Source organism: Bufo gargarizans, chromosome 7 (genome assembly GCF_014858855.1).
Source record: "Bufo gargarizans isolate SCDJY-AF-19 chromosome 7, ASM1485885v1, whole genome shotgun sequence".
In the NCBI taxonomy this organism is placed as follows: Eukaryota; Metazoa; Chordata; class Amphibia; order Anura; family Bufonidae; genus Bufo; species Bufo gargarizans.
The window spans coordinates 57,603,688-57,621,206 of NC_058086.1; the positions used below are offsets into that span (position 1 = coordinate 57,603,688).

At 44.2% G+C, this 17,519-nt stretch overlaps 1 protein-coding gene across 1 annotated transcript in view; it reads left to right on the forward strand.

Moving 5' to 3' along the window:
* The first annotated feature begins 766 nt into the window (after nt 1–766).
* PAPPA2 (pappalysin 2) overlaps nt 767–17,519 on the forward strand; it is a 209,485-nt gene continuing 192,732 nt past the window's right edge. Inside the window, exon 1 of the mRNA XM_044301283.1 lies at nt 767–895. The gene's annotated coding sequence lies outside the window, so the exon portion shown is untranslated. The remainder of the gene's footprint in view (nt 896–17,519) is intronic.

Sequence of the window (17,519 nt, forward strand, 5' to 3'; positions counted from 1 at the left end):
GCAACCAAAAGCACTTGATCTTTAGGACCCTAGTTAAACATATTTCAAGGAAGCGGTCCTAGGTTAATGGCCGTATGACTGTCCTACGTCTGTTGACACTGCACAGTCTGCGACCGAACTCCAGGAATCCAGGAATAAGAGTTCCACACCAAGAAAAGTAACATCACCACGACATTTTGGCCTCCATCACCGGTGATGTAAGTACCTGGAAATCCTCCCATCAAAACGCAATTTAAGCAAATATTTGTTGAGTCCTTCGATGCGCCAGCGTCCTGCTAATCTAAATAGTGGTGAGCGAGAACCAGCTAATTGTTCATTTCGATATAATCCATTTTGAACATTGAAGGGCCAGACGTTAATAATCAAATAAATTCTGCATCTGCGGGAAGAAAGCAAAAAAGAATTTCCGAGATTGCACGACATCCGTCATCAACTAATATTTTATGAATGAACGTGGCGTTGATAGCTCCCATAAATAACGACCCGTTCATGGTGGTAAAAGGAGAGAAGGACGGGTCAGGGCGAGGGGAGGAAAGGGTGGATGGAGGAAGGGAAAAGAAAAGATAGGAGCTCGGAGGAGCAGAATGGGGATGTCAAAACGGAATTGCGAGATGGGAAAAACACTGAGATGTTTGAACATTTTTTGTTGTTCACTTTAAGCTGCCAAAATTTAAAGTGGAGAGTGGTGAGCTTGGGAATGAAAGAGAGAAAGGGGTGGAGAGTACGAGAGAGAGGGAGAGAGGGAGAGTGGAAGAGACAAGAGACTAAACAGCCTGTGATCTTGATGTGGAAATGATCAAACTTGTTATGAATGGATTAGTAGGAACAGCAGGAGAAGCTTTGCAGGAGGATAACCCTGTGCCAATCTAGGTAATATAAGCAACTGCAAGCCTAGGTAAGAGCATGCTGCTGCTGCTGCTTTTATGAATGAGGTGATGTCCTCCCACGCACGGCTGACTGTCTGTGTCTGTGAACTGATGACCCTGCATCTCTGTCCTAGCTAGTGCCCACCACCTTCTTCTGCTCTGCAACTCCTTTCGTAACACCCCCTTCCGACTTTGCGTCTCTATTCTTACCCTCGATGATTTGAGGGGCAGACTACAAGAACAAGTGTGGTCATGCCTCCCCTTTAGATTTATATTAGAGTGTGAGCTCTTTCACAAGACATGGTCCCTACTTCTCTGAGAAACCCGGCGCATAATCAATCACTTCTGAACTTCTGCGCCAAGATGGAATGGGCAAGCCTATGTGAATTGGCACCGGCTACAAAGCCAGATCTTAATCTTTATTCCACAAATATGAAGTGACCACTGTGTTTATCCTCTATTTTATTTCCATCAAACACATAATTGCTTTGCTTGAATATACTTTTTCTTCTCCTCTCTGTTTGTTTTAGCAACACCTCCATGTGTCTGTCTTTTCCACTATCTTTTTTTTTTCTCTCTCTTGCTCGTGTTTCTATATTTTTTTTCTTCTTCTTCTTCTTCTTCTTCTTCTCCAGCCGAATGAATAAAGTAGTACAGTATGTGCAAATGTAAATCAGAGCCCGGTGTGGGGGTCTGGAGAGGGGCATGGAGATTTTATTTTTGTACTTAACTGTGGTTTGTACTTAACTGTGGTTTGTTGCTCACAGGACAGGCAGGTGTGAAAACAGACATGTTCTCAGGGATTTCCACAAAAAAAAAGAAAAAAATTGCTATCATCAAAACAAGTCGTGAGTGAACGTAGTTTAATGTAGACTGAAGGAGAGAGGATTAGATCATCCTGATATGAAAAGCCCACCTGAATAGGGACCTGCTTCAGAGAGAGGGGGGTTTTATAGCGAGTAGGGAGGAGTCTGAAATTAAAAAAACAAAAGAAAAAAAAAATAGGAGATCCTATGAATAGGAGGAAGGGGAACAGAAAAAGGGGCTCCGGGAGGGGGCAGAGGGGAACACAAGAGAAAAAATGAGATAAAAGGACAGAAGGATCTGGTCGTAGAGGAGACAGGAGACCAAAACGAGAGAGCTTGCAAGACCAACCTAGCAGAAGTCTTCAGGTAGGTCACTTGCGTGCAGTAGGATGCTGTAACTAATACAAGCCCAGCAAAATGAGATGCATTGACTACTGAGTCATTTTCCAGATCAAGGCAAACAAGTATTGCTTATTCATTTGTATTCTGTCTGTACTGAGCTCATGGGTGTTCAGCAAACTGAAGGTGTTGAGAGTTTATCAATCAACTGAAAGAGACGTCTGAGAAATTCTGATGAAGGGTATGTAGAGAATATTCTTCAGTGATATGATCTTAGGATAATTAGTCATGTGTCATAGTTGTCTAGGATAAATGATAGATAAAGGGGAGGAGGGGAGATGTCTCTCACTGCTGGGCCCTGCTGAATGGATTTGACTTGAACTGCTTCTTTATCGGAGGACAGGTTGGGGAAATTGAGCTTCCGGACAGGACTTAGATAATATTAGATGCTTACCCTGCTCTACTCTAGTAAATAGATATAGGCTACCTGTCTTTACTTGGAAGACAATGTAGTAGAAAGTGCGCGGACAGGATCAGGCAAGTGACTTATAAGTTACCTGAGATGTTTTTAAGACTTTATTTAGTAGGCACCATAGGAGATGTAAGTAATTGTAAGATGTCTTTAAGACTTCTTTATCTAGGAGACACCACAGAGGACACATAGATGTAAGTGACTTATGTGATGTATTTTAGACTTTATTTATGAGGCACCATAGACGACAGGTGTATATAAGTGACATATAAGTTACCTGAAATGTCTTTAAGACTTTATCTAGGAACCACCATGAGGACAGGTGGATCTAAGTGACTTATAATTTACCTGAGATGCCTTTAAGACTTGATCTAGAAGGTATCAAAGAGGGCAGCTGGATCTCAGTGACTGGTAACCCATTCTGCTGTACAATAGTGACTTTGAGATCTCTGTGAGGACTTCTATGATATCATTTGTGGCTCCGCTCTGAACTAGTGAATTTGATAAAGTTGCCTGAGTACACGCTTCTTTACAGAGGAGAGGAGACAACATATTCATGGAATAGATGACATGGTGATTGAAGTAACTTTTCAGCAGGACAAATCATACAGTAATATATGGTAAGCTGTCCTGATTTATTCTTCTCACTGATGGTGTGGGAATCCCCTGAGATGTGCTTAGGAGTCTCTACTCAGGAAACAACATTATAGTGATGGCAGAGGGGACGGGTTTGATGTTGGTAACCTCAAAGCAAAGACATAGAGAGTATCGTAATATGTATTTTTATTATCTGACATGATCTTCAGCGTGTTTCTTAGCAGACCACCAGATTAGGAAATGCAGGATATACAGTTGCTGTGACCTGGAAAAATAGACATGTGTTCCACATTGCAGCGACTAAGGTTCTGTTCACCTCTGCAATGTTCATTTCGCTTACGAAAATGAGATGTCCCACGACAGACACCAAAGGCACCTGTCGGACCCCACTGACGTTGGACTGTTTTGTCCAGCATTCTTAATAGAATCTTCAATGGAGGCTCCTTTGCAAAGTCTTCCTGAGCTGAATTTTAAGAGTCTTATTTTCTTAATAAGGTTATCCTATGAAAAGTTTTTATCACATGTGCATAGAATTGGGCATAAATATCCCCAAGTTCTTGAGATCGTTGGGGGTACCAGCAGTTGGGCCCCGATCACCTATCCTGTTGGTAACCCCTTTAAGTGTAGATCTATGAATGTAATATGTAAGTGACTGTTATATATCAAATATGTGATATACTGTATAGGGGAACCCTAGCATAGACAATGTTAGAAGATGTATTTGTCCAGAACAGGGATCAGCAACCTCCTGCACTCCAGCTGTTGTGAAACTACAACTCCCATAATTCTTCATTCACTTTTATGGGTGTCCCGAATACACTAGGTGTGCGTGCTGGGAACTGGAGTGCAGAAGGATACTGACCCCTTGGTTACCAAACAGAACAGTTACTCTAGAGATGTGTTCTATAACCTGTGGTCTCCAGCTGCCAGTGCATGCTGGGAGCTGTAGTTTCATAACAGCCACAGGTTGGAGACCTCTGCTGTAAAGGATAGGACAATGCTACTGCATGTATTATAGCATGGGCACTAACTTATATGACGTTAGTGGAGAGGATACCAAAATTAATGCAGCAAATGAGTGCAGTGAACAGCTGTGAAATCATTCAGTAAAGTGTGAAGCAAATAGAAAAGCAATTATATAAGTAACAAGCAAGTTACATGAATACAAACAAAAACTGAGGATTGCCGATGAAACTGCTCAGAGTTTTATCTCAACTGCTGGAGCATCACAGCTCATGTCAGCTTCTCAGAGTTAGGGCTCATGCACAGAAACATATTTTTTTTCTGTCTGTTCTTTTTTTTGCGGTCCGTATGCGGAACCTATTCACTTCAATAGGGTCTGCAGAAAAAAAAACAAAAATACGGAAATGACTCCTTGTGCATTCTGTTTAGGTATGTCTGCATGAGTGTTCCTCCAAAAAGATAGGACTTTTGTCCGTTTTGCGGAGAAGGATAGGCATTGTTACAATGGGTCTGCAAAAAAAAATAACGCAGTATGGATGTAACACGGACGTCATGAGTATTTCTCCGGATGCGTGTTTTGCGGACTGCAAAATACATACAGTCATGTGAATGAGTCCTTAAAGGGACCCTGTCACCATGAAAATGCAGTGCAAGCTGCAGGCGGCATGTGTTATAGCGCAGGAGGACCTGAGCAGATTGATAGTAAAACTTGTATTTTCTTCATCTAAATCTCTGCTGCTTCTATGTTTAATAGTCTAATGGGTGGTCCTTCTGCACTGTATCTGGAGATAGCTGAGTGGGGACCGCCCACTGGACTCCTAAACCTAGAAAGGGCAGATATCAAGATTAAGAAAATACATGCTGTACTGAATCGTTTACCATAAACACACATATATACAGTACAGACCAAAAGTTTGGACACACCTTCTCATTCAAAGAGTTTTCTTTATTTTCATGACTATGAAAATTGTAGATTCACACTGAAGGCATCAAACTATGAATTAACACATGTGGAATTATATACATAACAAAAAAGTGTGAAACAACTGAAAATATGTCATATTCTAGGTTCTTCAAAGTAGCCACCTTTTGCTTTGATTACTGCTTTGCACACTCTTGGCATTCTCTTGATGAGCTTCAAGAGGTAGTCACCTGAAATGGTTTTCACTTCACAGGTGTGCCCTGTCAGGTTTAATAAGTGGGATTTCTTGCCTTATAAATGGGGTTGGGACCATCAGTTGCATTGAGGAGAAGTCAGGTGGATACACAGCTGATAGTCCTACTGAATAGACTGTTAGAATTTGTATTATGGCAAGAAAAAAGCAGCTAAGTAAAGAAAAACGAGTGGCCATCATTACTTTAATGTCAGTCAGTCAGTCCGAAAAATTGGGAAAACTTTGAAAGTAAGGGCTATTTGACCATGAAGGAGAGTGATGGGGTGCTGCGCCAGATGACCTGGCCTCCACAGTCACCGGACCTGAACCCATTCGAGATGGTTTGGGGTGAGCTGGACCGCAGAGTGAAGGCAAAAGGGCCAACAAGTGCTAAGCATCTCTGGGAACTCCTTCAAGACTGTTGGAAGACCATTTCAGGTGACTACCTCTTGAAGCTCATCAAGAGAATGCCAAAGCAGTAATCAAAGCAAAAGGTGGCTACTTTGAAGAACCTAGAATATTACATATTTTCAGTTGTTTCACATTTTTTGTTATGTATATAATTCCACATGTGTTAATTCATAGTTTTGATGCCTTCATAGTCATGAAAATAAAGAAAACTCTTTGAATGAGAAGGTGTGTCCAAACTTTTGGTCTGTACTGTATATATATATATATCTGCTCAGCTCTTCCTGCTCTGTAACATGCTGCCTACAGATTTGACTGCATTTTTATGGTGACAGGTTCCTCTTAAAGAATGGTTGATTTTAATGATAACATTAAGATGACTTTTGTTTTTAGGTATGTTATATATCATATCAGCAGCATGCCTTGGCTCTTATTTTCCTCTGCTTTTTATTGCAGTCTCAGTGCTCAATCACAAAAATAGATGTGCAATACAGTTTTTATTTTTAATAATTTGTTCCATTTTTGTTTCTGTTTTGTATTTGTTCTTGCTGTGTATTGTGCCCTGAGTTCAGTTTTTTTAAGAATTGGTAGGATTAAAGGGGTTGTCTCACTTCAGCAAACGGCGTTTATCATGTAGACAAAGTTAATACAAGCCACTTACTAATGTACTGTGATTCTCCATATTGCCTCTTTTCCTGGCTTCATTAATTTTTTCCATCTCGTTATAGACTTTTGGTTTTCTTGGTAACGACCACCCTGTAATCCAGAGGCGGTGATTGAGCTTGCACACCAGGGGTGTTGCTAGAGTCTCAAAAGATCCGGGGCCCAAGCCCCAATGTATATGGCCCAACTCTCTAAGTCAACCAACTGCCCCCCATCCTCCCCCACAAACACTAGCACTGAGGACATTTTACTCTACTTGCTATATAGCTATACAGCAGCACATACCTCTCACATCCCGTGACTCTCAGGTGACGTCTCCTCTGATGTAGATCTTCTCTGTCATCATCTTCTCCATTTAGTCCAGACACTTCTCTCAGCCGCCTCGTCTCTGCAGAGTGTGACACACAGACATCTTTAGCTTCCTCACTTTTCTGTACCCTCAAATACTATCTTGAAGAAAAATGAGTGCCATACAGATAATCTTCCCATAGTAATAGTGCTCCTCATAGTCACACTAATAGTAATTCCCTTCTAGAATGCCCTCATTAGTAATACTGCCCCCTACAGATCCTCCAACTGTGATAATGCTCCCAAGAGTGTCTCCAATTAGTAGAAGAGCCCTCCGGTATTAATAATGTCCTGTACAGATTTCCCAGTAGAAATAAGGCCCCTATATTGTTCCCCCAGTGGTAATAATGCTCTCTACAGACCCCTCACTAGTAATAAGGCGTCCCATAGAACTCTTAGTAGAAGTCATGTGGATCTATAACTCCCTCCTATAGAGTCCCCAGTAGTAATAAGAATGCTTAATGTCCCCTGGATTTAAAATGCCCCTACAGTCCCCCAGTATTTATATTGCCCACCTACTGTTATAATGCCTCTACAGTGCCCCCAGTATTTATATTGCCCCCTACTGTTATAATGCTCACCCTGAAGTGCCCCTAGTATTTATATTGCTCACTACTGTTATAATGCTCACCCTGAAGCACTCCCAGTATTTATACTATGCCGCTGTAGTTATATTTCCTCAGCCCCTCCACCATACAGTCTAATGTAAATAACATTATTTCCCTTCTCCACCATAAAGTGCCATGTAAATACCATCACACCATCTCTCCAAACCCCTCCAATATACAGTCCCATGTAAATAACATCCCTCTCTATCTACAGCCCCCTACAAAATACAGTCCCATGTAAATAACATTACACCATCTCTCCTGACAACTCCAATGTACAGTCCCACATAAATAACATTAACCCCTCAAATTTCAGTCCCATGTAAATAACATCACCCCCTCCCCAGCCGCCATCAACATACAGTCCCATGTAAATAACGTTACCCCCTCAAATTTCAGTCCCATGTAAATAACATCACTCTATACCCCAGACACCTTCAACATACAGTCCCATATAAATAAAATCACCCCAGCCACCTCCAACATGCAGTCCCATGTAAATAACAGAACCCCTCAACATTCAATCCCATGTAAATAATATCACTCCCTCCAACAGCCACCTTCAATATATAATCCTATGTAAATAACATCACCCTGCCCCAGCCACCTCCAACATGCATTCCCATGTAAATAACACCACCTTCTCAACTTTTAGTACCATGTAAATATCATCACTCCACCACACTGTCCAGTGTAAATAACTTCTTTCCCTTCAGCCCTAACATACAGTCCCAGGTAAATAACTTCAATGCCAAACATTGCTGTGCCTCTCACACTGAGTAATCAACCCCTTCACTTACCTCTCCTCATGTAGCAGACCTAACCACAGCTTCTTCCCAGGAATTCTCTTCACTGCTGAGCCGTCCTCTCCTGCACTGGTCACATTATGGTGACATCATGGCAGGTCCTTTTCAGCTACTGCATTTAGAACTGATCACATGGACTGTGATGTCATCACAGGTCCTTCTGCTTTTGCAGGGCATTAGATTCAATTGTTGTGGCAGGCGCAGCACTATGAAGTGCCTTTTGCGCTGTGGCATTAGAAGAATTCTGATATCTCTGACTTTTAGTCTAACCAGACTGTTTGTTACTCTGTAATTCCTCTGGCGCCGTTCTATGGAAACAGTAGGTTTAAAGAGCACACCAAATGCTTGAAATAACTTCTTTATTAACTTAAACTTTTCTTCATATAACACTGCCATCTCCGCAGCAGATAGTCCATGTACAAAACACGTGTTGCATAAAGATTCATAAAATGGTAGTATGCATAAGATGGTGGTTCAACTGTTCAATCTTGTCATTCAACATAAAATGGTGGATATATTTATCTCTTCCGTATTTGTACTCTCACTTTAAGTTATTTAAGCACTTTATGATTTCTATGAGAGGTATATCTGAGGTCTAACTAATAGCTCTACTTGTTCAACTTGGTTTGCAGTTTGCAGTATGCAGTTGCTTTGAGCAGTTTGTATGCAATTTGCAATTTGGTCGCAATTTGTTTGGATTGTATGATTGTATGGCTCAGTAGTTTGTTTGTATGCAATTGGTGGAACTGTAAGTAAACACACATATAGCTGGTTCAGTATACAGTTCTAATCACTATATTAACAGTATGAACATTATATAACTGTGTTAAATACCTATTTTGGCCTCTCTGCATCCAAAAAACACAACTCTTAGTGGAGTGAATCTCTGTTCAGCTTCTCTCCTCTGGTGTAATAGTTCCAGCAGCTCCTGCTAGGGGAATTTCCCACACAGGCTGTGTGTGAGACTGGCTGTGATTGGTCAAAACTCCTGCTGTGTGTGAGGCTGACTGTGATTGGTCTAGACTCCTGCCCAGCAACAACAGTTTAACTCTATGCTTTCTCTTGTTTCTGCTGTGTCATTGAGCTTACCTCACATCCATATAATGAATCTTAAGGCATACTATGTTTTCTGCTTCTGTGAATACAAAATATAACTATTATATGACATCCAAACATGAATTCACTGTAAATAACTCTGCTTTTGTCTTTAAAACACAAAGATAGGAACTGTATTAGGGTTATTGGCAGGTCTAGCTGTATAAACAGACAAGCTATATTAGCAACCTAGGACAGGTCTTAGCTGGCCAGCTACAATTGTATTGCCTTCCTGGGGACGGCAATACAATTGTATCTAGCTGACAGGCAGGACATTCGGGGCCTGGGACAAAACATTAGGGGCCCAGGCCCCGAATGTTTTAACCTAGCAACGCCCCTGTTGCACACTATAGGAAAAAGTGCCTTCCTCTCTGGTGACCGAGACTGAGGGAGCGAGCATAGGCACGCATGCGCAGCAGCTTCTGTCCTGCCCACCTTATATCTGCGCTGCAGCGGTAGTCGTAACCCCTGGAAACAAGCAGCTTGTAATGTGATGGAAAAATGAATCGACCAGCAAAGCAGGCAATATGGACAATTACAATACATTAGTAAGTGCCTTGTATTTGTCTATGAAATAAATGCCATTTGCTTAAGAGAGACATCCCCTTTAACTTCCCAGGTGCTTTTCTTTACAAATAAGTGTGCCAATCATATTGCAGCAAGCTGGAGCGAGGGCGAGGATAGGAGGAGTGTTAGTGGCTATGATGGCGGTAGTAGTACTCACAGTTCACGGTGTTAATATTCCCTCTGGCACTCCCTGGGCCATACACTTTCCTGAGGACACTCCCTGACCTTCTGGGGCTCTTGCCTGGTGGTAGTTAGAGTGCCCTTAATGGTAGGTAGTTGGTAGGGTGCAAGGAAGGAGGTCGGTGGACGGATGTGGAGTCAATAACCAGGCCCGTTGGTTGCAATAAATAGAGCCTGTCTTTGCTGAGTAGATGATAAGAGTTACATTACAATTAACAGCAATTGGCATAGTCCTGAGGTATATCACAGAGCTTACTTTTCCCCAATGTCTGTGTATGGCCTGCGGAAATGATAGCAGTAGTAGTCCCTAGGTCTCACTCTAAACACACTTTACCACTTTCCAAGATCACCACAGGCATGTTATTCCGTTCCCATAAACTCTCTCTGTAATTCCCAGGCTGAGGATTGCAGATCTTAAATCCCAGTGTCCAGTCCTTTTCAAAGTGTGGTGGTTGCAAGAGGCCTTTCCACAGCAGTAAAGTCTTTGTGCCTTAAACAAGCAGTACATTACTGCCTTTATCCTGCATGGCTTTGGGGTTCTACACCTTATATGAGTAGTCTGTTCTCTTTCTCTCAGCTGTAGTCTCTTGGTTAAGTAAATCCATGGCAGCTTTTCAGTCTGATGAATGGAGTCTTCCAGAGGAGGCTTCTCTCTGGGCCTACTTTGCAGGAGCTTGCACTTGTAGGTCTTATCTCTTGCTCTTCTCAGCTAAGACTATCTAACTAACCTGGGGGCGGACCAAGTCCATCGCCCTGGTAACCCAACCAGGTCTGCCAGTTAGTTAACCATTTTTTTTCCATACATTTCCATTATCTATACATGGTGCAAAAAAGTGCTGATGTGAGACAACCCCTTTAACCATTTGAGGTGCTCCTCTGGGACACTGCAATACTCCTGCTGTTACCATAGTCAATGAATGCAGTGGAGTGTGGATTAACATGTGGCTCTCCAGCTGTTCCTAAAAAATAACTCCCAGCATTCCCTGACTGCCGCAGACTGCATACTGGAATTTATTGTAGGTTTTTAGGCCTTTTTCTGTGTGTCTTTTTTAATGGCATTTTAATGCATTTTATAAATGTTTGCTCTTCTTCTTGTCATCGCGCTGCCTCAATGCCAGTGATCGTTATCTTCATTACTTCCCTCTCCACATTCCTTTCTTACCTTTTACCTATTATAACATGTTGGCAATTAAATGTATAACTGTCTTTCATTGAAGGAGAAGAAGAATGACGAAAAATTGAGAGGCCGTTCTCAAATTACCACAATATGTGCTTTAATAATTGTGATCACTGATTTATACACTAGATTATTGTCACACCTTCTCAGCATCACTTGGGAAGCGCTTAATGGGGTTGTACAGAAAAAAACATGGCTGTTTCCTTTCAGCGCCACACACATCCACAGGGTGTATCTGGTAGTGCAACTCAAATGTTAAAATAAAGGAAAATGTGGTTTAATGTACAGTAAAATCCCTTTAAACCAACATTAAAGGATGTTCTGTTTTATTTACAAATGAAAAGAACATACTGTACATATTATATATATATATATATATACAGTACAGACCAAAAGTTTGGACACACCTTCTCATTCAAAGAGTTTTCTTTATTTTCATGACTATGAAAATTGTAGATTCACACGGAAGGCATCAAAACTATGAATTAACACATGTGGAATTATATACATAACAAAAAAGTGTGAAACAACTGAAAATATGTCATATTCTAGGTTCTTCAAAGTAGCCACCTTTTGCTTTGATTACTGCTTTGCACACTCTTGGCATTCTCTTGATGAGTTTCAAGAGGTAGTCACCTGAAATGGTCTTCCAACAGTCTTGAAGGAGTTCCCAGAGATGCTTAACACTTGTTGGCCCTTTTGCCTTCACTCTGCGGTCAAGCTCACCCCAAGCCATCTCGATTGGGTTCAGTTCCGGTGACTGTGGAGGCCAGGTCATCTGGCGCAGCACCCCATCACTCTCCTTCATGGTCAAATAGCCCTTACACAGCCTGGAGGTGTGTTTGGGGTCATTGTCCTGTTGAAAAATAAATGATGGTCCAACTAAACGCAAACTGGATGGAATAGCCTGCCGCTGCAAGATGCTGTGGTAGCCATACTGGTTCAGTATGCCTTCACCTTTTCTGCGTCGCACAAAGACACGTGGTTGGAACCAAAGATCTCAAATTTGGACCTATCAGACCAAAGCACAGATTCCCACTGGTCTAATGTCCATTCCTTGTGTTCTTTAGCCCAAACAAGTCTCTTCTGCTTGTTGCCTGTCCTTAGCAGTGGTTTCCTAGCAGATATTCTACCATGAAGGCCTGATTCACACAGTCTCCTCTTAACAGTTGTTCTAGAGATGTGTCTGCTGCTAGAACTCTGTGTGGCATTGACCTGGTCTCTAATCTGAGCTGCTGTTAACCTGCGATTTCTGAGGCTGGTGACTCGGATGAACTTATCCTCCGCAGTAGAGGTGACTCTTGGTCTTCCTTTCCTGGGGCGGTCCGCATGTGAGCCAGTTTCTTTGTAGCGCTTGATGGTTTTTGTGACTGCACTTGGGGACACTTTCAAAGTTTTCCCAATTTTTCGGACTGACTGACCTTCATTTCTTAAAGTAATGATGGCCACTCATTTTTCTTTACTTAGCTGCTTTTTTCTTGCCATAATACAAATTCTAACAGTCTATTCAGTAGGACTATCAGCTGTGTATCCACCTGACTTCTCCACAACGCAACTGATGGTCCCAACCCCATTTATAAGGCAAGAAATGCCACTTATTAAACCTGACAGGGCACACCTGTGAAGTGAAAACCATTTCAGGTGACTACCTCTTGAAGCTCATCAATGAGTCATGAGAATGAGAAGGTGTGTCCTCTTACTTTGCCAAGGCCAGGAACCTCGTTGACACATACCTTCTGTCAACGACTGACCCTTGCGCCTTTCTACATACCTCTCCCCTTTGTTCAACCCTGAGGGGGTGAACATTTGTCAGACAGTGTATCTGGGACAGGGCATCCGTGTTTTCCTGTAAGCGGCCTGCCCTTTGTTCCACTGGGAACTTGAAGTTCTGTAATGACAAGAACCATCTGGTGACCCGAGCATTCCTCTCTTTGGCCTGGCTCATTCACTTGAGAGAGGAGTGGTCGGTGACCAGACGGAACTTTCTCCCCAACAGATAATAGCGGAGAGACTCGAGTGCCCATTTGATGGCCAGGCACTCTCTCTGCACTATACGGTACCTAGTCTCGGCTGGGGTGAATTTGCGGCTCAGGAAAACAATGGGATGTTACTCCCCATTGATTTCCGGAGAGAGTACAGCTCTGAGGCCTACTTCAGAGGCATCGGTCCACAAACTCCCTCTTGAAGTTGGGCGTCACCAAAACCGGTGACCCGCACAGGACCAACTTCAACGCGGAAAAAGCCTCTTCGGCTTGTCCATTCCAGTGGACCATCACCGACTTCTGTCCCTTCAAGAGCCCTGTCAACAGAGCCGCTAAAGTGGCAAAGTGGGGAACGAACCTCATATAATAGCCCACCATTCCCTGGAAGGACTTTACTTGCGTAGTAGTGACAGGTCTGGGCCAATTCCGGATCGCCTCTATTTTATTAACCTTGTGGTTTGATAACTCCCCGTCTAATGGTGTACCCCAGGTACTTAGTCTCCTTGAATCCGTATCGCGCATTTCTTTGGGTTAGCGGTCAGTCCAGCCTTCTTAAGGAAGTCCACTACAGCCTGAACTTTGGGTAGATGACTTTCCCAGTCGGTACTGTGTATGATGAAATCGTCCAGGTAACCCGACACGTACCGATGATGTGGACGAGGTACAATGTCCATAAGTCGTTGGAACGTGGCGGGAGCACCGTGCAGACTAAAGGGTAACACTTTATACTGATACAGCCCTTCAGATGTGACAAAGGCAGTTTTCTCTTTGGCGACCTCCGTTAAGGGCAGCTGCCAGTAGCCCTTCGTGAGGTCCAAAACAAAAAAAATATTGGGCTTGTCCTAACCTCTCGGTAAGCACATCTACCCGGGGCATGGGATATGCATCGAACTTGGAGATTTCATTTAGTTTGCAAAAATAGTTACAGAACCGTAACATTCCGTCCGGCTTAGGTATTAAGATTATCGGACTGGCCCTATTCACTTTTGGACCCCTCAATGACGTCTAGTTGTAGCATTAGCCGTACTTTGTCCGCGATGGCTTGTCGCCAAGCCTCAGGTACCCAGTATGGCTTTAACCAGACTTTTTCCTGAGGGTCAGTGACAATGTCATGCTGGATTATGGAAGTGCGTCCAGGGAGGTCCGAGAACACATCTGTGTTCCGACTAACTCCCTGGCTTCCTGAGCCTGTTTAGAGTAGAGGCTGTCAGCAATTTTCACTGTGGCAAATGCTGCTCTTGCATCAGACTGAGGAGCCTGAACCTTTTCTCCTACAAAACCTGGCCATGGGCTGTCTTCAGTAGAGGACTCCCTATCTTTCCATGGTTTTAGTAAATTCACATGGTACACCTATCCGGCTTTCGCTGCCCTGGCTGATGTATCTTGTAGTTTACCTCTCCCACTTTCTCGAGTACATAGTAGGGCCCCTGCCACCTAATTAGGAACTTACTGTCTACGGTTGGTACCAGAACCAAAACCCGATCACCTGGGTTAAAATTCCGGACCCGAGTCTGCCGATTATAGACTCTACTCTGGGCTCACTGTGCTGTCTCCATATGCTCCCTGACCAGAGGCAACACTGTCTCCATCCGTCCTTGCATCTGGGTGACGTACTCAATAACACTTTTGTGTGGTGTGGGTTGTTGTTCCCATGCTTCCTTGGCTATGTCCAACAGACCGCGAGGGTGTTTGCCATATAGCAGTTCGACGGGAGAGAACCCAGTAGAGGCCTGGGGAAACTCTTGCACTGCGAACATGAGATAGGGCAGAAGAACGTCCCAGTCCCTCCCATCCTTAGACACCACTCTTTTAAAAAATAATAATGTTTGATTAAATCTCTCTACCAGGCCATCCTGTTTATGGATGATACACGGATGTCCGTAGCTGTTTTATGTAGAGCAACTTACATAGTTTTCTCATCACCTTGGACATAAAAGGGGTCCCTTGGTCAGTCAGAACCTCTTTAGGTACACCCACTCGGGAAAACATCTCCATTAACTCCTTAGCTATGAGTTTGGCCGATGTATGTCGCAGGGACACCGCCTCCAGGTACCGAGTGGCATAGTCTAGGACGACGAAGATGTGTTGGGGCCCTCTAGTGGAATTTGGTACTGGGCCTATGAGATCCATAGCGATTCGCTCGAACGGAACCTCGATAATCGGGAGAGGTACCAGGGGACTACGGAATTGTGGCTGGGGCTATTTATCTGGCAGGTTGGGCAAGATTTACAAAACTCTTCTACCTCTCTGAACACACTGGGCCAGTAAAACTGCTGTAGTATCCGGTCCTGCGTTTTCTGCCACCCTAGATGACCCCAAAGAACATGTTGGTGGGCAAGCTCTAATACGAGCTTGCGATACGCCTTGGGCACCACCAGCTGTTCAATATGCTCACCCTGTAGTTGGTTTACCCGATACAGCATTTCCTGGTGACCGACAAAATGGGGAAACATCGACTCGGCCCCAGGTTTTTGTGGTTCACCATAAATTATTACTACATTCTCCCAGGCCCGGAATAATGTTGGGTCCCGGTGTTGTGCGGTTCTGAAATTTTCACTGGAGACATTGAGGTCTGCAAATTTAGGACCCAGTGACAAATACTCCACATCTCCCACCATTACACTCAGCAGGGTTGTCTCCCCCTCTTCCACCGAAGTGGTGGTCACCCCTACCGCTGGCCCTTCTGTCTCAGGTTCCCAGGGTTCTGGTTTCCCCCTTGAGTAAGGTCACTCTGCTGGGGTTACACCTGTCTCACGGGTATTGGTAACTTTCATATCAGGCCACAGTGCCGGGAAACCTGGGAAGTCTCTCCCAATTATAAGTTCATAATGTAAATTGGTAGCGACGGCCACCTTGTGAGTCCATACGCCGGCTACCGTGGACAGAGACACCAGGGCAGTGGGATAGTCCTTTAAGTCTCCATGGATGCACACGACCCTGACTTTTTGGCCAGTATACTCGGCGGGCAGCGCCAGGGCAGCTCTTATCAGGGACACCAGACTCCCTGAGTCCAGCAGAGCTACCGCAAGAGTGTCTCCCACTTCCACCTGGCACAGGTGGCTATTGTCTATACTTTCCGGGGTACCTGTTGCACACAGCTTCCTGGCATACAATGAGCGGCGGTAGCCATAGTTAGTATCCATGGGTTCGCCCCGATGGGGACAGTCGGCCCTTATGTGGCCAGGCTCCTGACACAACCAGCAGACCATTGGAGCTGGGTCTTCAGGGGGTACATCCCGGGCGGGTTTTCCTGGCACCAGCCGCCAGGTCTGGGGTGTAGATTTCTGGGGTTTGACTGCCCCCTCCCAAAAGAACCCCCCTTTAGATTCCTGGTAGCCTCATAGTGCTCCACCAGGTTGACCATCTCAAGATCATTACCAGGAGACACCTGGCCGATCCAGTGCTGGAGAGGGTATGGCAAAGCCCACCAGAAGACATGAGCCAACAGACAGTCCAGCATAGCAGTGGAACTCAGCACGTCAGGCTATAGCCATTTTTGCAACCGGTGTAACAGATCAAAATACTGAGGTCTCGCAGGTTCAGCTGGGTTAAACTCCCACTGATGCACCCACTGGGCCCGGAGCAACACATTTACCCCCAGTTTTGCCAGAATCTCACCCTTTACTGTCAGGTAATCGGCCACTTGATCATCCGGTAAATCGAAAAACAGCTGCTGGGGTCCGGATGCCAGGAACGGAGCGACGACCTCAGCCCATTGATCTTGGGGTAGCTTCTCCCTCACGGCCACCTTTTTGAACACTGCCAGATAGGTCTCGACGTCATCAGAGGGGGTAATCTTAGGGATGAATAATAAATGTCCCCATTCATCCTATCCTTAATACAGTGCAGTAGTCCTGTCCACTTCACAGAAAAGCACCCCCAAGCATGATGTTACCACCCCCATGCTTCACAGTAGGGATGGTGTTCTTGGGATGCAACTCAACCTTCTTATTCCTCCAAACACGACGAGTGAGGTTTAGACCAAAAAGTTCTACTTTGGTCTCATCTGACCACATTACTTTCTCACATGCCTCCTCTGGATCATCCAGATGGTCATTGGCAAACTTCAGACAGGCCTGGACGTGTGATGACTTGAGCAGGGGAAGCTTTCGTGCAATGCATGATTTGAAATCATGACGATGTACTGTTCTACCGACAGTGACCTTTGAAACTGGGGTCCCAGCTCTTCATGTCATTGACCAGCTCCTCCCTTGTAGTTCTGGGCTGATTCCTCACCTTTACCTTTCTTATCATCAGTGAAACCCCACGAGTTAAGATCTTGCATGGAGCCCCAGTCCAAGGGAGACTGACAGTCGTCTTTAGCCTCTTCCATTTTCTAACAATTGCTCCAACAGTTGATCTATTTTCACCAAGCTGCTTGGCAATTGCCCCATAGCCCTTTCCAGCATTGTGGAAGTCCACAATTTTGTCTCTGGTGTCTTTTGACAGCTCTTTGGTCTTGCCCATGGTAGTAGTTGGCGTCTGACT